Here is a 22,367-nt window from a genome sequence, read left to right as displayed (position 1 = left end):
AAACACTACATGTAGACGGACAGCACAGAGATGAGCTTAAACATGGAAAGACAGCTCTGCTCAAACAAGTTTTTGCCTGGTCAGATACAGAGATGGTGCTTCATACAGGATTTAATGGTAAGAATGAAAACTGTTCAAGGCTTTGGGCTATTGAGTAGCTGCCTGACCATTTTTCATCAGTTCTAGTATGGGGAAGGAGGGCTGGAAATGTATTTAAGGAAAAATAAAAAGAAAGATATTAGAAAAAATGCAAAATATAAGAAAAAAAATAAGGCTTCCCATAGGAAAACTGTGTTCAGGTGTGGCTGAAGGGCAGAGGGTGTATGGATGTGGGAGGTGAATGCTTAGTGCTACGTGTTAGCTGACTTACAGCACAGCCTTCACGTTAAGATACTAATCAGACAATTAAGTAAGGAAAAGGTAACCTTGGAGCAGTGGAAATGTCTACATTGGTAGTATTTTCACTTCCAAATGCTTACAACAATGGCATTTAAGAAGCTGGAGTATCATAGTATCACAGTCTTGTGCGGGTTGGAAGGGACCTTAGAGACCCCGCGGGATTCGAGTCTCCTGTGTAGCAGAGCGGCACTGCTACCACTTGCGCCACCGGGGCACACAAGTAGTCATGCACTTTGTTACTCTGGAGTCATCACTTACTTCCCACTGACGGATTCACTGTGCTCCACTCAGGCTCTCTGCAAGAAAGTAGGTGATATCACAGTTGCATCAAGTATTGGTGTTTCCTGTTTGTATAAGCCCTAGGTATCACATTATCAAAAAATACTAAAAACAGGAGAAAAAGAACCTTCCTGTCTGTAATGTATGTTGGGTAAATCAGAGGACTTAGCAAGTGCAAAATGTCACAACACTTTGAATATATCTATTATTTTCTAGGTTTTTTTTGTTTTGTTTTTTCTGCAGGCCTTTGTTCTGAATTTAAATGTTTATTTTCTATGGGCCTTATTCTGATATTCCAGCCATGTAAGCTCACTGATTGCGTTAGCCATCTCTCTAATAAAAATAGTGCAATTAGATGAAGCCCTGATAGCCAAAGGAGTGTTAAAATCTTCAGAGAATGACTAAATGATCCATTAAGTTTGGCAACTGCAAACTCATTTCCTACCTGCTGTTCGCTTTGTGGCTGCTGTGAACCAATTATTTCAGATAATGTGGGAAACAGTCCACTTATGAGAATCCATCAAGAAATCATTATTCCACCAGAAGCAATGTGCTGGTTTTTGAACAGAATGGGAGGGTAAGGATTCAAAATATTTTCTCAGTTTCTCCAGTTGTTTTTTTGTTTGTTTGTTTTTGCGGTGGCACAGTGGTAGAAGTGCCGCTTTGCAACACCGGAGGCCTGGGTTTGAATCTCCCCTGTGGCGCAAGTGGTAGAAGTGCCGCTCTGCTACACAGGAGGCTTGAATCCCGGGGGTTGGACTCGATGATCTCTAAGGCCCCTTCCAACCCGCACCAGACTGTGATATGTGATACTGTGACTTGATAGGAAGGGGCTGGGCTGGGGGGCTAGAACCATGTTCTCAGAGGTCTTATTAACCAGTTTTGTTGGCTAAAATGCACTAGATGTGTGTATAGTATGGTACTCACTGTTTTGCACCACCTCCAGGCATAGGGTACCACAGCAAGGTGTAGCAGATTGAGCTGTTATTTTTGATACATGCATTTTGTTATCTAGCTGTATATAAAGTCTATTTCAGTTAGACGTTAGGAAGAAAGTCTTCACTTAAAGAAGAGAGAAGCCTTGGTAAAGGCTGCCCAGAGAGCTGTGGGTGCCCCATCCCTGGAGGTGTCCCAGGCCAGGATGGATGGGGCCCTGGGAAGCCTGAGATTGTGGGGGGCAGCCAGCCCATAGCAGGGGATTGAAGCTCAATGATCTTTGAGGTCCATTTCAACTTAAGCTTTTCTATGATGCTCCGATCCTCCAGTTTGACTGGACAGAGCAGACTGTCACCTAAAGGACAAGGTGACCAAGAAATGAAAGCTGTAATGTTTTTTTTACTATATTAGGCTGCACTCATGGTTTGAATTGTTGGTTGAAAGCAATGGATGTCTCATGGTTTAACGTCAGCACACTATGTGACAGCAATCGCTGGTCATATCTGTGGGCGAGCACAGGAGAATGGGGCACTCTATACTGCCTAGCCACATTCCACCTCTAGTTTTGGTTCTATTCCTTTATTCTAATAACACATTGCAAAACACTCCTGCTATCTTTTCCTTTTACAAAAGTGCAGCTCCTATTGACTTTCCCCTTCAGTCTGGTTGATTACTTAATGTCCAAATATCTCCTCAATACCGTGGTGGTTAATGAGAAATTGGATCCCATGACATTTTTTAGCAGAGCATCTCCTGGCACTGATGTGACCATTAAAGCTTGTGGTTATAGAGTTATAGTGCATAAAAAGAAATGATAGTTACCTTTCCCTCATCTCTTATACACAGCCAAGGAACAAGTAAAGTAGGGCATTTTTGCCTCCAAAAAAACCAAACCAAACCAACCAACCAAACAAAAAAAAAAAAACCAAAAAAAAACAAAAAAAAAAACAAACAAACAACCAAAAACAACCCTGAAAATTGCAGAAATAAAGTTACATAATTTAAAGCTCTTGCTCCTGTAAGTTGCCTCTTGAAGAAGGCTTGGGACGCTACAAAAGTCACAGAGATCTCCTCATTACTGCTGTTAATCATTTTGTTGCAGCAGCTGTGAGTTTTCTCTGCCAGAGGTTGGCCGTGGTCCCTTTGCATTAAGTACTACATGTAAAATAAGGGTTCTCCCCACTATCCTCATCAAGGGGAAAAGCAGGCTAGGAAGCAAGCAAACCCACATTTCTGTGTGAGCTTTAATTTACCAATAGCAGACATCATGTTCAACCTGTGCATCCATCTAAAGTAAAGCTTGCGTCCAGGAGGAGATACCAAAGCTTGTGTTGGTGCATCCACCTGCTGCAGCTTGAGAGCTGGCTGAAGGCTGCACAGCATCCAGCCTTGGATGTGTTGCAGGCTGTTGGGGACAGCTGAACAACAGGGTGGGTTTGAGACCTTGGGACTTAGCTGTGCACTGCTTCATGCTAGTGCAAACCCTACATAAAAGGAAGTGCAGTCTAATGTCTCCGGAGGGTCACACAGGAAACCAAATAATTATAAAATAAGAAATAGGCTGGAATATATATATGTATATATTTTCAAGAGAATGGCATTGATTGGCATAAACAGCCCTAATGAGTCTCACAACTGGGTTAGGTTGTCCAGCATCCCAGAAGTGCAATGCCCAGGTTGAGAACAAGAAAAGGAAAATTCAACAATGAACACAGATCATCCTCAATGCCTTTCTCAGAGAAGACAAATCACAGCCAGGTACATACTACAGCAAACAGCCTTTCAAGGACAACATGTAGCGCCCCCCAAGGGCTTATATTGAACATGGAAAAGAGGGCTGCAAACCTGGGCTGTGCCTCTAGCCCTATGTTAACTCAGAAGGTACTGACTCTAGCTCCTGGAATGCAGTGTGTCCTCATGCACTTGTTTCTCCTAGCAAATGCTTCTTTTGACAGAAGATGAAACTATGTCTTCTTCTGCTTTTATCTATCATTAGCTGTTAATTATTTCCAGGGGAAAAAAAACATCAAAAAAACACCTTACTCTAAATTCCTTTATATTGGCTTCTTTGAGCTGCATCATCAGATAGAGTCTATCCTAGAGATGATCTGCCACTCCAAAGCAAGTGGCTCAGGGCAGGACACAGGGGTGGGGGTCATTAGGACATTTCCCTCTCCTTCTTTAGTAACTTTTGTCTGATAAAATGAAGGCAGAGCTCTGTACAACCTCAGCGTTCTGCTGGAAAACCTCATTTTCTGTAGGTACAAATGACATATTTTTGAAAATAAAGCTTCCTTACATAAGGGAGGTTGTTTAAAGGACACAACTGTCACTGAAGAAATCCTATAGAGGGAAATTTATACATACTAAGTATTTTCAAAACAAAGAGGCTACAGCTCCAAATGGAATGGCTTTGGGTGCTTCTTCTGTATTTCATACTTCCAGTACCAATTTTTCTATCTGCAGAAGCAGGTGAGGAAAACAGGAGTGGCAAGACCCATCTGCCATCAGCACTCTGTGATACATTCAGCACAAGGTTTACAGCACTTGCAACCTGTGAATGCAGCTTGGGCAAGAGACAACAAAAGTTTTCCCAAGTCTCTTTGGTTTGAAAACTCTCTACGCTTTTGTGAACAACTGAACAGTCTTGTGCAGTCCCTTAGGAAGGAGATCTCTGCAAGCAGAATACATTACAGAAATGTCGTGCAGAGGACAGATGCTAAAATGGATCACAAGACAGATGGTTCAAGACTTGTTCTGGAGTTGGCCAGATTGTACTTAACAGACAGAAGACATTCTTCCTAAGGCTGAAATGTCACACTCAACATTCCCAGTTTTGGGGGCCAGGCTGCTTTGATGCAGCTAGCAGGCTACTGGAGATTCTCCTGATGCTCCTCTGCACAGCAGTTTTAGCTCTACCAGACTCTGGATAGTGTTTCTCAGCTTGGGTCACTTTCAAGTGGCAAGACAGTGACTGCTTGGCACCCCAGTCACTGCAGCAGAAAATCAGGAACAGTCAGATCCCCACATTAAGGGTTCTCACACTTTGCAACCGTTGCTTGACCTGAAGAACACATCCCAGGTGCTCCCAGATGGTGACACTGCTACCTGAGAGCTGACACTGGAACATTCCTTGTCAGCCCAATGCAGAACAAAGCAAAGGTGTTGCCATCAACAATAACTGCAAAATTAGAAAGTTCCTCTGAGCATACACTGAATGTTTTCCCCTTTTGGTGGTAAAAGCTGAATATGTGTCTTTCTGTAGAAGTACTGTCTTGCTAGTGGGGTGTGGGCAGCATCCTTGTTTTCCAGGACACTGTAACCCCCAGATTGTTATCTGGAGCACAACAGAGGCAATGCAACATCTGGAGCACAAAGGCCTTCACCACTGCTGTGAGGCAGATTCTACTGAGGGACCTATATACCTCTGAGTATGTGATGGGTGCCCAGCTTACCTAAATGCTACTGTTTTGGGAAAAAAACACTATTCTCAGATCAGTTAGGCCTCACAGATGAGCCACCAGCATCTCTTTAGCTTGCAGAGGTGAATGCAATGACTAGTTAAGCCAGTAGTATAAGGCAGTCTCTGAGGTTGGCTTATGCTGCAAGGACTTCATATGCCAGTATCTTTCTGTTTCAGTAAGAACATTCCCCATAAATCAGTTTTCTCCTAAAGGACTGTGAGGAAAACACAATATTATCTCAATTAAACAAAAGTGTTTTTATGCAGATCTATCACTCCAAATGGAATAGAATGACAGCCAGATCAATGTATGCCCTGTAATTCAGAAAACGCACTCAAAAACGTTTCATCTAGATTAAAACCCTATTCCTTCTGCCAGCATCATTTTCGATTTATGGCTGGGGAAAAGCAAGGGGCTACAACTAGCTGTTGCTGATTAGTCACCCACGCTCACTTCCCTTTGTTTATCTCTCACCAACAATGTTGGGCATGTGATCCAAACGCTCTCTGGAATGCTACACAAAACGCTGGTGCATTGACAAATGCCTGCTTTTTTAACTTCTTGGCAAGTCGGTCTAATACAAATATGGGTGAAGGAAAGGATAGACATGTATAACATGATTTCAGAGAGCAGGTGGATGGATAATTCACAACACAGATTGTAAACCCTTGTGCCATTTTAATGTGTCATTACAGTAATGGGAGATTTATGCTAGCAATACTTTGCAGGGTTGGTTGTTGTTTTTTTTTGGCCAAAAGCACACATTGCCTAAATTGAGACTATTGATGTAGTGCTCTCATCATTTAAGGTGCATTAGAGACACTATAAGAAGAGAAATGTGGAGAGGGACATTGGGATGCTATTAGTGAGTTGCATATAAAATTAAATGGGAAATGAGCAAAACTCCATCTTATCGTGGCAGAAAACTTCTGTCTCTGCATGAAAATAAAATCATTCTTATGTTGTTATGTTGGTAATTTGCACAGCACTGAGAGGTATTATTCATCCAGCATTGCTAATATTATTTATAGCGTTTTGAAAAAGGCAATTTAATTGCCCATGGATAGCATTATCTCTACTAAATATCTCCCAAATGGAGACTTGGACAGCATGACCAGAGTAGTACTCTGCTGATGGCCTATGCTATGAATGCCCTGTGCTGTGAATGCCCTGTAGTCTCTCTCAGCAGCCAGCTTTGATCTTGACACAGAGAAAAAAATCTTACAGATTTCAAGTTTATTGCAAAAAGAAATAAACAAACTGAAGGAAAGAGAGAGAAGAAAAGAGAAGCAAAGAAAAAATGCAAAATCAAGCATCCCAACAACATTCTAATCTGAGAACACAGGGATACCTCCAGTTCCCTAATTGATATTTCCATACGACCTGAGAGGAGCACATGCTCTCAGCTACAGGCAGGCAAGAGGAATACTTCTAAGTCTGACTGTCCTTTTCTGCATTGTATTCACATACACTACTTCAAACAAATAAACAGAACCACAGCAGGAATAATTTTAACAGGTCAAATCTACCCATGAGAGCTGGTGTTAGATTAATAAAGGCAAATTTTGCAGAAGAAAATTTGGATCCTCATCTAAACATGTTGAACATGAGCTTTAAAGGTGCTCTGTAATTCATCCAATTAATGGCCCGGTGAGAGGAACGACGACACTGCTTCTGCATTGAGCTTGGCTCTGGAGAGCTGGGTTTAGTTCACAGCTCAGCCACAGGCTTCATTGGTTGTGGCATGTGCCCTCTTATCCTCTCTGTAACAAGAGATTATTACTGCAGTGCTTCTCACTGGTGAAAAAAGGCATAATTTATTAACTTCTGAATGTTCTCACATAATCAGACCCTTCATGCGTACAGATATCAATCTTTGGTATAGAAAACCAGGATGGTGCTTCTCAAACCCTGCAGAAGTTCTAAAGACATTCTGAGAGTTGCACAGGAAAGCTGAAAAGACTTATGAGGGAAAATTGCAGCTATATCTGTGGGGAAAATAAAAGTGTATGTGCTTTTCACATGCATGTGAAAGAGAAAAAGATAATCAATCATCAGCATGGGATTCACTGCAGTGAAATCATGCTCAACTGACCTGATTGCCATCTATGATGGGGCAACTACCGGGATAGAGGAGAGAAGAGCAGTGGATGTTGTCTACATGCATTCCAGCAAGGCTTTTGACTCAGAAAAATGTGAGGGTAGTGAGGTGGATTGAGACCTAGCTGACTGGCAGAGATCAGAGGGCTGTGGCACAGAGTCTAGGTGGAGGCCTGTGACTAGCAGTGTCATCCAGGGGTGGGTACTGGTCCAGTCTTGCTTAACTTATTTACCTATATCTTCGAAGAACACACAGAGTACCTCTTCAGCAGGTTTGCTAATGATGTAAAACTAAGAGGAGTGACTGATACTCTGGAGTACTGTGCTGCCATTTACGAGGAGGAGAGCACCTCATAGCAGTGAAAAGAATGACGTACAAGCATCCAATGCTAAGAACAAAAATATGCATGTGACAGAGATTTGATGAAAAGTTTCTCACACTGGCCTTGATCACAAGCATTTACATCTCAAGTAAGTACCCACTGTTCACTTGCACACTTAAAATTCTCAGTAAAACACCGACCACAAGTACTGAAGGAGACTGGATTCTCTTGTAATGTCACGTGTGGATTATTGCAATCTGCATATTTCTCTTCACCCACATATGCCTTAAAATTAGTGTTGTCCTTCATGGTCAACTTAGTATGATGACGTTGTCATTGGAAACATGAAAATTGATTTGCTGCCTGCATCAAAGACAGACAGAAAGACAGACAGATGGAAAGGCTGAGGTTGAAAGGACCTCTGGAGATCAGATATTGCACCCAGCCCTGCTCAAGCAGGGTCACCGAGAGTACATTACACATGAGAAGTGTAAGCCACCCTCTTCTGTAAATCAAGAGATGAACAAATCTTCAAAATGACTTTGTCAGTAGGTTACTTCAATTATTTTTTCACACTGATAGCCAAAATATTCAATGGCAGATCTAGTCAAAATGCATAAATTCCTCAGCAATGCACTCTGTAGAACTGGGAGTATGCAATGAAATATTCTGAAAGTAATTCCCTTTGCTGTTTTCTTGATTCATGAGTCTTAACATTCTGGGCTCTGGTTACAAAATCTGTCTCTTTAAAATTCATTAGGAGTTTTTATTTTTGACCTCAGTAAAGCCGGGATTTCAATTGCCTTTTAGGGAGGTCATCAGTTCCCTATTTAAAGTCAACTGGAGTTGGACTTCACTGTCCCAGGGTGGCAGAACTGCTGAGCTGCCTTCAGTTCCTGCTAGCCTGAATGACAGCTCATGTTTTTGGACAGGTCTCCAGCCTACACAAATTACAACTGCTTCATGGTTTGTATATGAACAGCTTTTGAGTCTTGGTTTTGGTCTGCATTATGGCGTTTCAGATTTGAATCTCAGTCCTGATTCCTGGTTTCTTTTCTAGTTTGGACACAGCTCTGTGCAGAATTTGCAGAGAGGCTCAAAGTGCTGACCTTCAAATGAGATGGCCAAATGAGCTAACACAGCTGAAACTGGTAATTTTTCCTACCAGGGTAGCTGTCATAACAGTTCTAGGGATCTCTGCGTTTATTTTCATTTCTCCACTTGTTTTCAAGATGACAGGAGAAATGAACCATGTGAAAGAATGATGTAGAAAATAGGTAAAAAATGAAAAGCATGAGCTGTTTTACCAGAAAAAGAGGAGACCATCTTGCAACTTAGGCATGTGTCTTATATGGAACTAGAAATGCATGATTGTGATGGGTTGATCACAGAAGCATAAGAATCATTGAATGGCCTGGGTGGAAAAGGACCACAATGCTCTTCTAGTTTCAACCCCCCTGCTATGTGCAGGGTCACCAACCACTAGATGGTTGGATGGGCTCATCTTTGAGGTCTTTTTCAACCTTAACAATTCTGTGATTCTGTGAAATACTCCCTACTCACTGCTTTCTTTGGAAAAATTAGATCTAGAAAATCTTCAAGATCTGATCTACCAGTAAAACTTGACGTGTGCTCAGATGAATAACTTGGGTATGAGCAAGCCTGAACCTTCTGATGCAGTCTGACAAACATTCTACCCTACACCTGTGAGATGAACTGTAGGCTGGTTCTTGCAAACCTGGAGAGAGTTTTACATAGCTGGACTTCACAGCAAGTGTGATATGTCCTAGTTGAGATGGACTCAGAGTGAAAGGCCACGGCAGCAGAGGCTGACAGAACTTGATTGCATTCGTGGCCTCTTGTTCTTTGCCTTTAAAGCTGAGAGTAACTGGATATTTACCCTGTCCCTAAAATCTGTATCTACACTTCATGACAACCAATGGAATATTCTCACCAGTTGTACTGGAAGGGGACCCAATACACACACAAAAAAAGTAGAGCATTCTTTTCTGATGAGCTGGAGAACAGAGAATCCCACTGCTGCAACTGGGTTGTACATCTGATAATGATGATCATAAGAGCTCTCAAATAAAGGAAGCTTAAAGTTAGTCTCATGCTGGCACAGCATACACCCAACAAAAAGCCAGTCTAGACCTGAGGACCAGAGGCGCTGCTGAAAACAGCATATAAATAAGTACATTTGAAAAGAAAAGGTGTATTTCTTTTTGTCTCCAGGTCCTCTCAGGTTCAAAAACAGTTCAACCAAAAGGTGAAATCATACAGAGTAGCTTGAATTCTACTGGGGAGAGTGAGAGACAAAACTGGAAAGGAACAGAATGATTGCTTTCATAACACAACCTATGAAACCAGCAAACTCTCCCTCTGCTTTACATGCAGAAATCAATAGTCTGGGCAGAAAAAAAATCAGATGCAATTGAACGTGGTGGTACAGTCTGTCCTGGAGGTTTATTTCCTGCCGTCCTGCTAAGCCTCTGTGGACATATTAAGGAATGGTGGTGGAGAGCTGCAGGTTGCTTGGCACTGCTGCATTGATTCCAGCAGCTGGAGAGAAGTGCAAGGATTGAAAGAGCGAATCCTGTACCAGTAAGACACAGCTGTTTGAACTGGGTACTTCTGTGGAACTGAGCTTCTCGGTATGAGGTGCTTAAATCATGTCATGTGGTATGAGAGCAGGAGATTAATAAGTATTGTAGGGTAGATCTGTTCCCTGTCCCTGCTACTCTAGCAGAAAGTCAAAATTCACTTAAACCAGAATTGTGGTGCAGCGATGGATATTCTGAGGTGTTTCCAAAGCCAAGTATTTATTTCATTGACTTCTCCCTCCTGAATGGTTCCCAGGTCTTTCTCAGAAACTGGCTAAGTTCCAATCCAAGCAAAAAACTTATCTTGTTTGTTTTTTGTTGTTTTTTGTTTGTTTGTTTTTGATTTTTTTTGTTTGTTTGTTTTTAAAATCTCATATGAGAGTCTTAATCAATGTCTTTTATAAGCCTTCATGAGCTCACTCTGTCATCTCTCTCTCTAGCAGCCTTCCAGAAATACTGGAACGCACATTCACACATATCCTTCAAAACTCAGTTTGATTAAAAGAAAAGAAAAACAGAGGTTTGCTGAGAATGAAAGAACATCTGTGTTTGTTGACAGCAATAAAATGTAACTTGTCACCAGAGCTGATATGTTGTATTAATTGCTCATTGGTGAACTGAATGCTATAAATATTGATGTGAGCATGCTGCTTTTGGATGTGCGTGATGAAACTTTTTAAGGTGAATATAAAATTGTCTTTGGTGCTTCTACAACTTGGAATTCAAATATCCTCTTTAATTGGAAGTGATTACACTCACCACTAGAAACGGTTTATGCTGATGATGCTGCAGGTGGAGCAGGGAAAAATACTTACATCTGACAGCCACAGCTGTCAGCATCTGTAAGGAGCAAAACTGAGAGGCAGACCCCCAAATGAGCTGGAGTGATAATGTATGTGGTTGGGCTTTTTTACTTTTGGATATTCAATGTCCTGATTCTCACAGTGTTGGTGTGGTTGCCATAGTTACTCTTGAGCCAACCTCTGCTCCCATCTGAGGAACCAGGTACATTTTTTTCTTTACATTGGATGTGTCTACATGGACATTCAACGTTCAACATAACAACTCAGCAGGGACGAGGAGATGAAGTGTCACAAATCAGCATCCAACACTTGATATGTGGTTACACGGAAAAGGATGTAGCTGCATTCCTGATTCTTCTACAGAAAAAAAAAAAAAAAAAAAAAAAAAAAAAAAAAAAAAAAAAAAAGTACCATCCTACCCTCATTAGGCTTTAAAAATGCTTAAAATTTCCTTCTGCAGGGCAAATGTTCAGTTTGTTTTGAGGATGGCGAGAACAGAGACCCTCTTTGATGTAAATGCTGAAGTCTCCCTTAGCAGATCTCAAGCCTCTGTGCCACTTCATGTATCCTTCAGATTGCTGCTACTGAATTCAAGGAGCTGAAATTGGTTCCATCCCAGCGCAGTGGGGTGGCAAGCAGATAGGGCTTGCTGAAGAAATGTGTATGTCATAAGGAAGACAATTTAAATCAGAGGCAGATAGAGCTAAAAATGTTATGCATGTACCTGGATAGCAGCAGCTGCTGCCATGAAGAGACTACATTAAAAATAAAGAAAATTAATTTTAGATCAGATCTTCAGCAATATGGGATTTTCAACACCCCCTTGTGTAGTGACTGCATTACAAAAGGGGTAAGAAAATCTTCTCCTGCAGTCCAGAACAGGAATAAGCCTCTCCCAGGTCAGTGGCACTGTTTGAAGCAAAAAAGCAAACAAAAAAATCCCAGAAAACAAACTAAAGACCCTCACTCAACAGCAAACGTTTTCAGGGCTGCCAAACAATAGGAGAGAAGAAACAACTTTCTACTCATCTTGCACAGATAGGCCGTCATGACTCACCTTTCTTTCTAACAATCCATTCTGTTCAACACACCAGAGCAAACCTGAACAGCAGAAACAGAGACACACAGCATCCTCCAGCAGAGCTTCAGCATGACAGCTGGGGAAGCAATACTGATCCCCAAATGCCCTGATGTGATTTGTGTTAAGTCTTGTCACTGATGAGAAACAAAAGAAAATAAAAATAATAACAAAGTGATGACTGTGAAAGTTAATTTCTTGACCTGTCCCCCTGCACTGTATTTGAAGGTCACAACCAATTTTAGGGGCAGTGATTGCTGTATTTAAACCCAAACACTAGCATATTCATTAAAGATAATACAGTTTTAAGAAGGTAAAAGGCATAATGATTATAAGGAGGCTTCCATTTGTGTGATGCCGAGATACAATTTCCCAGTGCATAAGTGGAACACTGAAAGTTCATAGAATTATAGTATCATAGAATAGCTTGTGTTGGAAGGAATCTTGAAGATCATTCAGTTCTACTGCCCCCCACCAGCTCAGGCTGCCCAGGGCCCATCCAACCTGTCCTTGAGCACCTCCAGGGATGGGGCACCCACAGCTCTCTGGGCAGCAGTGCCAGGGCCTCACCGCCCTCTGAGTGAAGAATTCTTTTTAACATCTAATTTGAATCTCCCCTATTTTAGTTTAAAGCAATTTCCCCATTTCTTATTAGTACATACCACTGAGAATACTTGATTTCTCTCCTGCTAATAATCTCCCTTTAAATACTGGAAGACTGCAATGAGGTCTTCTCCAGACTGAGCAAGTCCAGCTCCCCCTATTTTTCTTCATAATAGAGGTGCTTCAGCCCTCTGAGAATCTTCATAGCCCTCCTTTGGATCAGCTTCAACAGCTCCACATTGTTCCTGAGCTCAGGGCCCCAGGCCCGGACGCACTACTGCAGATGGGGTCTCATAAGGGCAGAACAAAGAGTGACAATCCCCTTCCTCTCCCTACTCCCACCCATAAGGACAAAAGAAGTTCTCAGCTATTTCTTTCATGTAGCAAAGCTAACAAAATTAACAGTTTACGCAGACTGAACGTGCTTGCTATGTAAGAGCCCTGAACACTGAACAAAATGAAAGATACTGAACCTAAGCCTTAAGTAATTAACTGGCAGGAAAGACTGCACATAAAAAGTTTTGGCTTAAGACAGAGGAATAAGAAGTTAAATTATGGCTACTTCTTTTAATGCTTCAGCTATAGTAATTTACATCATTTATGTTTAATGATAGTAATTTACATCATTTATGCTTAATGCGGATATAATGCCCTAAACGCTAGAGATGGAGAATGTCATGGCGTGATAGAGGTATGGAGTATAAACAAATTACAGAAGAATTTAGAGACCACAACCCAGATTAGAATCCATGGTCTAGACTGTTAAAATTAGCAGCAAGAATGGATGAAAAGTGGTGTCAAGTAGGTTTGGAAGAGCCAGTGTCATAATCATTCACATCTAGAATAGATAAGACATTCTATCTGGAAGGAAAATACACTTTAAAAACTGGGAGGAAAAAGCCAACCTCAGCATCACTGGAAAAATCCAGTTATTTTGTCCTCTGTAGGTATGATAAAATGTTTGTTGTCTAAGGTGGGTGAATTTTTCTAGGAAGCTGCTGTTACTTAAATAATAAGGCCTTATTTAACTGCACAAAATAAGTAAAAAGGTGGCATTTACAGAACAGCGGCAGCACAGAAAAAGGTGCTCCAGGTGCAGAAAAATATGACTTCACTGATTTTTGTTGTTAAGAAGCATTACTGAGATACATACGCAGGATGTAATCCCAAAACGTCATTCTCCAAATGTTCACATTTAATAAGAACAAAAGAGCTGAATTGTTAATAGACGTGCTCTATAAAGGAGAGTTTGATGGTGAAGATGTAATGGAAAATTACAGAGGGAAAAATCCCAGCAAACAAACTCTTTGACCTACTTCCAAAATAGAGAAAGCAGTATTGAATACAGTATTTCAAAACTTCAGGAATATCCTGACAAGGACCCAGCAGTTGAGCTCCATGCATTACATCCTGGCAGTGTTGTGTTGTTCAGTTCTACAGTATTTGCATAAAGAAATCAATACACGTTATTCAGACAAAAGCCACACCACACATTTTTAGGAACGTCATGGAATTGAGAATCGGGCCCAGAAGCAAATAAATACAACAGTCCTTGAGTTCCATGCATGGCACAGCTCCACAAGTAGACAAACCAACACATTTAACCAACCACAGCAAGGATGGGAAGCCAGGCAGAGATAAATGCATCTTTATTTCATGGATTTTCTCTGCCTTGCAGGCTGAAACCACTACTAGGAGCTCAAGTAAACCGAACAAGCTAATCCCTGCTGCCCCAGAAATTTATGACTTGGTTTATCAGACCCTGGGATGTGGATTAATCAGATTCATGATAAGTGAGGACCAGGCTTACTAAGTGGCAGAGTAAAACAGCAGCTTCCAGAGCTGGAGCCATTAACTCAGCCCTACCCAATTATTTAAAACTTAAACATTTGCTTCCCATAGGTTCAGCAGTTTGGAAGATGAATGATACTGGAAGATGCTCACTAGGAGATGGTAAGCTCAGTGCAACAATGGCTCCCTCCACTGTCCTCCTTTCCATTCTCTGAGTCAAGTCTTATTTCTTGTGAATTCCTTACAGCTCTTCTCTCAACCATCTCTTCCTTTGCTCACCCTGGACCACAGACAGTGGGTTTCTCTAAAAGCAATCTTCCCAGCAGCTGGACATGCCAACCCATGCTTCACAGGCTCACGTGGAAGACAGATCCTGCCTTCCCAAGGTTTGGCTGCTTGCTCTAAGAACCAATCCTTGCAGAGAATGCTGGGCACCCTCAGCCTCCTCCCATCCTATGGCACTTTAAAAACAAAACCCAAAAACATGATATGTGTTTCTAAAAAAATGAGGTAGAATCAGTTTTGTGCCATGAAGAGGAGGCTGGCAGAAGGAAGCAAGCAAGTACACAAAGCAAGCTCAGATGGTTTCAGGTTCAACTTCAGCTTTGAAATTTATGGCTATAGACCTCATAAAGATCCGTGTGACCATCATTCTGAAAACTTCTTGTTCAGTTCTGATTTATAGCTTGTGTAAATCCAAGCAAAACAGTGCAGCAAAAGAAATTCGTGGGATAATTTACAGCTTCAGTTTAGATTAGGCTTTTAGTAGTTATTTACCTTCATACTTTAGATAAAGATTTGTGAGTAGCCAATTACCCAAAGCAGCATGAGCAGCTTTGACAGCTGACTCCAATGCAGGAGATACCCTTAGAAAGTGCTGCTTTATATCCTAATAGAAAATGCTACAGTTAAAAACAGAAACCGGAGTCTATACCCTGAATGTTAAAATACTGGGGGGAAGAACATCATAATCACTCACATGGAACAAAGTGTTTGAGGATAAAAGCTCCTGAAAAGGAGATGGAGAGATCATTACTGCACGTTTATATAAAGCCAGGGATGCTCTTTTAGGTGTTCTTTGAATTTTATTTTTTTAGCTGTACCAATTTATACCTGAAAAAAACATCCCTAAAGAGTTCATTAAACCTTTGTCTCAGTACTGCTTTGCTTTGGGACTTGTTTGTTGATGTGAAAGACTGACTATTTTCTTCATGCAAAATGGTACCTGGGATTTTAAAACTGGGTGTGTCGTGTTGATGTTACCTTCACTCATTCTCCATGTCTGCTTACAGCCTGGGCTCCTGAGCAGGGCTTTGCTCCCTGTTGCAAGGGCCTTTTGTTGCCTTTGTTAAGTCACCGTAAAGTCAGATGAATCATTTACATTGAGTTTTGATTGATTTCATGTCTTTTTTTTTTTTGGTTTGAAAGGGAGTGAGGAACCAACTGCAGTTCCTCGTTAGAATTCATTTCTTCTTAATTCCTGAAACTTCTTTGAAAGCAGTTCAGACTCAGAATGCTAGATCTCAAACACAAGCCGTGTTGATCAGATGCCTCAGTCACAAGCTATGTATCCTCCTGGGTGAGCATAATTTTGCAATTGCCTTGTGGCTTCTGCCCAAACAGGGATGAACTAGGAAGCTACTGTCTAAAACAGCAGTACTCAAATATTACTTTTAGGTAAAATGGAAAAAGGCTTGGCATCACTATATGACAGACTTCACAAACTGAACAGAAAAGGGGCACAAGACCCTACTCTTAGAAAGACATGAATTTCCTAGGTACAAGTCATCACGTTCCTCTAGCTCCTCTACCTCTCCATTTGGACTGATGCCCAACACGTTGCTGCCACAAAGAGCCATCTCAGCCTGGAGCAGTTAAAGAAAATAAAAGGTTCAAAGTCTTTTGAGATTCAGGTGTTAGGCATTCAAGATTAGGCATCAAGCATATACGACTGATGATTTGGAAACTTCCAGAAGTCGCACAGAAGTTATCTTCAATTATTTGGCAGCTAATTGTCATTACAATATATGTTGGCTGAGTGTACAGTCACAGTTTGATAAGCCAGCACTCACACTGCACATCTTGCTTGAAGACCCACAGCCACACAAATGCATCATTGGTAGATATTCACAGTGGTACCTAAGGTTATACTTCCACATCCACGATCTGAGTTATTATCCACACTACAAAGGAATTTTTCTACTTCTGATTTCCCATATGGGCCAAGTATTGCTTTGTAGTGTTTTGTAAAGTTAGGGAGCTTTTACAGATGCAGAAGATGAGTACTAAGTCTGCAATTATTAAAAATGCTTTCTTACCACTCAAAGTAAGTCACCATTCAGACCATAGTAGGTTCCTGCAAGGAAGAGATTATGTGAATTCTCATCTTTTAGGGGTATGTGTTACTCTTCACATGAGACATTTCAGGGAATGCCCTGACCCTTACCAGCCTCATAAATGTTAACCTGAGATTTGACAAACTTTGTTGAGTATATGAACAGTATCCACAGTGCACCACTGAAATATTGGCCACTTATTTCAAGCCTTCCTACCAAAACCTGCATGCTTACTGCATAGTCATCACGTGTCTTTAGCTCAAAATTCCCCATACTGCTGCTACAAAACACACAGCTATACCCTTCCTTCCCACTCATGCAAAGTCCTCTGTAACAAGTAACAACAATAAATAAACTTTCATGATGAAGCTTATTCAAAGCAAAAGATGAGTTTTTGTGCTGCCAATATTCACCTCCAGCTCCAATTTTATTCCTTTGTACTTCTTTAAGAGAAACAAGTTCAATAAATGCATCAAGGAGCATTAGCAGAAGTGGGTCCACCTTCAAATGACCTAATATAGTACTGGTATGGTCTTCTAGAGTTGTAGATTTTGGGCATCATTTGTGTTGCAGGCAAAGGCAAAAAGAAGCTACGCTTCTATGCGTAGCTCAGAAACAGGAAAAAACCACCAAGTCCGGAAGAGCCCATCCATCCCACTGTCCTTTGAGAGAGACTCATCTCAGAGTGTGCAACCTGCAGCATGACAATGCATTTCCTTTCCTCCACCTCTGACTGTTTCAAAGGGAGATCCATCTCCTTTGTGAAGCCTTTTTAATCAGCCCAAGTGAGAAGATTTTCCAGTACAAGTTGAGAACTGATACTAAAACCAGTATCATTTAATAGAACTGAATTCAATTTACAAACCTTCTCCACTCAACACAGCCCTGTGGAAGGTCCCCAGTCATTCCTCAACAGGAGCTGAGACAAGAGATCTCAAGTGGAATAAGAAGACTGAGACACAGATTTGTAATGACATCCAGAGCTTTTCTTGTTGCCATTTTTGTAGCTTAGGAGAAAGGTAGAAAAAAAGTGGGAAGGTCTAAGGCAGCTGTTACTGCTGTCCTGCTGGAGTTTCTGTTAAGTCTGTTGTCATTCGGAGGAGACAGGTTGGACAGTTTGACACTTTGGCCTCAACACACGATGTTTGGGAGACAAGAAAAACAATAGAAGAGGACAGACAGGTAAGAAAAAAAAAATGCTGAGGGAAAAAATGAGTTTTATACAGCAGCAACTGCATTTATCAAGTTCCCTTAAATATTTGTTTACCAGTACTGCCATTTTGAAAGCTCCCAATATTTCTCCTGAGTGATAAAAGACAAATAATAAGAAGAATTCCCTTCATTGGTTGTTTTTTTGTGTTTTTGTTTGTTTGTTTTTTATGATTGTCTTCTAATTAGTCATAGCAAGGAAGTCCATAAATCAAGGATAGTATACCTTTATCCACTGTATTTAAATAGCAGTATTTTTTCAAACTTAACAGTGAGCATCAGATTATTACTCAAATGCATGGAGGAACTGCCAAAATTAATGGAAGCCACTAATTCTTAACAGCAGCACGTGACATATGAAGCAGCAACATACAAACCCAAATAGCCAGTAAGGTAACAGTTCCAGTTGAGGAAATCACTGCCTTGGAGCAACAGACCCAAGTTTTTGGTGGATATTTCACTATTTGTGGTCTTATCAAGGTGGAAGAATGAGCTCATGGCCTCCATTTTGCACACCTCTTCACACTGTGAATATTATCTTCCAATCACTTGCTATAGAGATTAATATCTGTCTGACCAACAGCATTTGTCTGCAGATATGGAACAGACTTTCAAATATTTACAACATATCACATGTCAGAATGCCCTGTTCAAAGAAATCTAGAATTTATACTTTTGTAGGCTAGTACACTATTAGATTCCACTTTGGGAAGCCCGGCTGTGCTGACAAAGAGAGAGGGGGGAAAAAAAAGTAATGCTTTTCAAACAAAAAAGAATTTAGTAGATTCCCACCTGAAAGCTTTTAGTCTTCCATGTATATTTTAAGAGTATTTTGCATTGCTTTTCTGTCATTATCCCCAATATTTTATTCAGACGTAGGTTGTTCATTCTGGAATAGTGAAATAGATTCCTTCTAACTGCACAATGCCCATTAGCTTACTATCAGAGAGCCAAGCATGTGATAAATAACACATGACTTAATCCCTGCTCATTTTTAGAAAATACAAACCACACAGTATAAAATAAAAGCAGGGAAGAGAAACACATTTCTGTAAATACATCCAACTACTACAAAGCCTCTAATCAATAACTTTTGTCATAGGCTGAGCAGGACAAATGATAGCTAGTGAATTATTTAATAAGTTTTGGCAGCTCCTACTCCAGAAATGATCATGAGTAGTTTAGATTTTCTCCAGCATGTTTGTTCTACAAAATTTCTCCTAAATAACATCTTTAAATAATTATTAGTCATTAGAGCATTTGTGAGCAGTTCTTTCAGACTATGATTACATTTGAGCTCTTACAGACAGTTTTAGTTGGGTGCATCAATCAAATAATATTATTTCCTCTGCTTGATATAACAATATGGTCTTAGTATCCACTTTTCTAATATGTTATCCTGTGAGATGATGTAAGGGTGGATAATATGAAAGATGGTAAACACTCAAAAGGTAAAAGGAAACTCACCGATCTGAATGCCTTGGCTGAGAAAGCTGGAGCAAACACCTCCAGGGAGCAATCTCCAAGAGATTCTACCTCAGTGGTGGTCAGCCCTTAAATGAGGTCTTAGAGGAGGTGGAGTTGAGCTCCATCCATTCCTGGAGCACAGCTAGATTACTCTCACCTGTGCTCCCACAGCTGACCCAACACTTGCCTCAGCTGATCAATCAGAGGTTCAGGTTGTGATTTCCCATACAGATGATTTCTAATCTGTATGATTTACATACTCTGATTCAAGAGAACATTTAAGGGCGTGTTAATCTTAATACCAGTTAGTTACTTGCAGGTTTGAAAGTAGGTATAGTATTTGATTTAATGACACAGTGAACTAGGATTTTTAGACTATTAGGAAGTTACACCCTTAATTTTAAAAGTTACTGCTACCAACCATCCATTTTCTTCACTAACATAAAATCACGTCTCTTGCTGTAAGTGGTGTTGACCCCTGTTTAAGGTAATAAATGCATTAAGCAAAGCTCCTCCCATACAAATGTATACTGATTCTGACGTCTGATTGTAGCACCTGCAGTAACCACTCCATTGTGATCATGGAATTAGTGTTATAACTCTCTACAGCTAGCCAGGAAAGAGGCCTCTCACACATCACCCCATGGAGATGTTTAACAACTCCCTCTTTTATTTCACCACTACTTTTAGTAAAGTCTCATTCATCAGGGACAAAAGCTTGTCAAGTCAATGAGAAGTGCCTTCAGATCCCTTAACTCAGTTTAGCAAGGTAACATTCTTTGTGCCTGGATGTGGGGTACCAAACCCTGTCTAATCATCTCCAATCCAAATCTCTATATCAGCTCAGCAGCTTGGAAGCCAGCTGAGCATTGCTCAGTACCATGTTACTTTTCCATCCTGTTGCCTTACATAGGACTATCTCAAGCCCTCCCAGAGAGACTACAATAATCTAGCAAAAAATCTGGCAGCATGAGAGCATAAAGGACTGCAAGAGAACACGGAACTCAACTTTAATCAATGCAACTAACAAAATATGCAAAAATATTCCTGTTTTTACTAGAATAGAAATGTAATTTGATAAAGATTAAACAGTGTTAGGTTACTGGTCAAGGAGTATACTTCAGGAAAGGAAAGAATGAAGTCTTTGTTATGCATGAAATCTGAAATTATCTCCAGATAAATATTCAGAAACTGTGGCACTGAATGCCTGAAGAGGAGAATGGACCTTGTGATGACTGCTTTTGGGGAGGGGACATGTTGTCAGTGTGCATTTCACAGAAACACGCTACACTGCAGACTAGAGAATTCAGAGCAACGTTTCATTTCATTTCTAAAAGCAGGTAGCTTTTGGTCAGCTCTTGCAATATTTATAATACTCCTTCCCCTAAATTAACTATTACTAAATAAAGAATATTTGGAGAGCACAGAAAAAATAGTCAGAAAGGAAAAGAACATTAAGTTATAATTGGGCTTCAGGAATCTCATGCTTTTTAATGCAATAACTTTGTGAGTCAACACTAAGCACAGAAAACTGAACAGAGCTAAATGGTAGGAGGATGTTTAGTTTCCTCCTTTATAGGTATGAGCTCTGCTAAGGTCATCAAGGATGAAAAGTTTTTCAAAGTGTTTCACATGTATGGTAGGCAGACAGAAATGAGACAACTAGTAGACACCTACATCAAATGGAGGTCTTTTGTCATCCAAATCAATCTACACTTCAAATATCGACTTCCTCATCAACATCTTTAGCAATGCAGTGACACTTGAGACTGAAGTAAGAGAGAATTTACATACACGCAGGCACAAATAAATACTTTGTCATGACTTCGTGAGTTTCTTGAAGCCAACATCAACATCAATTGATGGGACATGTAGGTCAGTTTGCAGTACTTCATCAGATCCGTAAGAATAACTCGTATTACTTGACCTGTGATCATGGATGTTTTACAGAATACACTGCTCACACTGAAGACATTTCTGTTTTAACAGATTTAAAGATTCTTTCCTCGTTTCACAGACCCTGCCCAGTGATGATAATGATGTTGAACAAGGGGAAAATAACATGTACAAAACAGAATTTAAAAAAAGGAGCAAAGACGATAGTTTAGATGGTGGTCTCTCTTGGAAAATTTAATGGTATTTAAACTTTAAAGCCTTAATGACAATACAAATTTAAAGACTGTCACTCATCATCAACAGCTGAGAAAATCAGGCTTAGGCACAGGCACACAAATGAGATATATTTAGATGATGTCGTATAATTGTCTCATTACTCCTTTTAGCTTATGTTTTAGTGCACTAGAACACTGAGCATTCTTTATCCATTGTAGGTTTGTTATTGCCTCCAACGACATGTGAAATGAGAGCCACTGAAACTTACTCCAGTAAATTTGTGTTGTTGGAGGATCAAAACACGGGCAGCCTGATTTCATCATTGCAGCTCAGTCTTGTTTCATGCCTTAAGAGTCATCACTTGAATTTTACTTCAAGATTATGTTACGTAATTTATGGCTTTTCCTCAGTAACTGTGACTGAAATGTCTTTGGACCCATTTTCAGATCAAATATTTTTGATCTTATTTTTTTTTCCCACTGGAAAATGCCCCTATCTGTAAATCTGAACTTTACCTGGATTTTTGCAGTTTTCGAAGAACTCTTGCAAGAGATGAAAATTACACTCACACATTTTCTTTATCTCAGAAAATTACCATTCTATGGGAATGGAAATTAAACGGTTGAATTATTCATTTCAAAGCAGCTCTTTCTCCTAAGTCTTGTCAACTAAATTTCAGTGCAGGAGAGGAAGAACAATCATAACATATTTACTAAACTGAAGAAACTGAAAGAAGTTGGTATCACAGGGAGATGTTTTGTTTGTTTGTTTTATTCCCATTTGAGAGCAGAAACAATTTTTTGGCAATCTTTGCTGTTCACACACCAGATGGATTTATGTTTGCAGTCATTTATTTACCCCACA

At 40.4% G+C, this 22,367-nt stretch overlaps 2 long non-coding RNA genes across 4 annotated transcripts in view; one reads left to right on the top strand and one right to left on the bottom strand.

The window, feature by feature from the left end:
- Nucleotides 1-17,088, top strand: part of LOC116653193 — a 29,434-nt gene extending 12,346 nt beyond the window's left edge. The window contains exons 2-3 of the long non-coding RNA XR_004306671.1: nucleotides 14,491-14,541; nucleotides 14,627-17,088. This is a non-coding gene — a long non-coding RNA (uncharacterized LOC116653193). The remainder of the gene's footprint in view (nucleotides 1-14,490; nucleotides 14,542-14,626) is intronic.
- LOC107310818 overlaps nucleotides 1-22,367 on the bottom strand; it is a 113,165-nt gene that overhangs the window by 2,415 nt on the left and 88,383 nt on the right. The window lies entirely within an intron of this gene.

This window comes from Coturnix japonica, chromosome 3 (genome assembly GCF_001577835.2).
Source record: "Coturnix japonica isolate 7356 chromosome 3, Coturnix japonica 2.1, whole genome shotgun sequence".
Classification (NCBI taxonomy): Eukaryota; Metazoa; Chordata; class Aves; order Galliformes; family Phasianidae; genus Coturnix; species Coturnix japonica.
The sequence above is the reverse complement of the archived record's forward strand: the minus strand, read 5'-3'. Positions and strand labels throughout refer to the sequence as shown.